Source organism: Phyllobates terribilis, unplaced genomic scaffold (assembly GCF_046119375.1).
Source record: "Phyllobates terribilis strain yellow unplaced genomic scaffold, ASM4611937v1 Scaffold_9__5_contigs__length_417890890, whole genome shotgun sequence".
Lineage (NCBI taxonomy): Eukaryota > Metazoa > Chordata > Amphibia > Anura > Dendrobatidae > Phyllobates > Phyllobates terribilis.
In genome coordinates this window covers 302,357,577-302,358,335 of record NW_027362769.1, presented here as the reverse complement: position 1 = coordinate 302,358,335, position 759 = coordinate 302,357,577, and the positions used below count along the sequence as shown (strand labels likewise).

General features: G+C 37.3%; 1 non-coding gene across 1 annotated transcript; it reads right to left on the bottom strand.

Moving 5' to 3' along the window:
• Positions 1-485: 485 nt before the first annotated feature.
• On the bottom strand, positions 486-559 carry TRNAT-UGU (transfer RNA threonine (anticodon UGU)). Its single transcript has one exon. It is a non-coding gene; the product is annotated as a tRNA-Thr (tRNA).
• Between the last annotated feature and the right edge of the window lie 200 nt (positions 560-759).

The following is a 759-nucleotide window of genomic DNA, read 5'->3' as shown; positions in this document are numbered from 1 at the left end:
TTTGAGGTTTAGAAGCTTTACTCAGAAAAGAAGGCAGTGCTGAGATTAGAACTCAGGATCTCCTGTTTACAAGACAGGCGCTTTAACCAACTAAGCCACAGCACCACAAGCTGATGAGGAGGACAGGAAAGCCAGTGAGGATTAAAATCACTAATTAAAAATTTCAAGTGGTTAACTGAGCAAAACAACATTAAGCTTGAGTAGTATTTCATGCAAAGCATAATCATGGAATAAGATGTCGCTCTCAGTCTTGGCACTTGAGAAACCAAGTAATTTTTGAAGAGCATTATTTAAAAGGACAATGAGAAATTTGTAGAATAGTTAAAAAAAACACTGCTGTAACTTTTTTAAAGCTTCATCCCATCTTTCTTCCTTTTTAGCACTTAGAGCAGATTCTTAATCCCACTATTGCACTATCGTAGAGATCGATGTTGTACACAATTGAAATCCACATTTTGTTGTTTAAAAGCTTTATTTGGAACAGATGGCACTGCTGAGAATTGAGCTCAGGATCTCCTGTTTACAAGACAGGCGCTTTAACCAACTAAGCCACAGCACCACAAGCTGATGAGGAGGACAGGAAAGCCAGTGAGGATTTAATCACTAATTAAAAATTTCAAGTGGCTAACTGAGCAAAACAACATTAAGCTTGAGTTCCATTCCATGCAGAGCATAATCATGGAATAAGATGTCGCTCTCAGTCTTGTCAATTGAGTAACCAAGTAATTTTTGAAGAGCATTATTTAAAAGGACAATGAG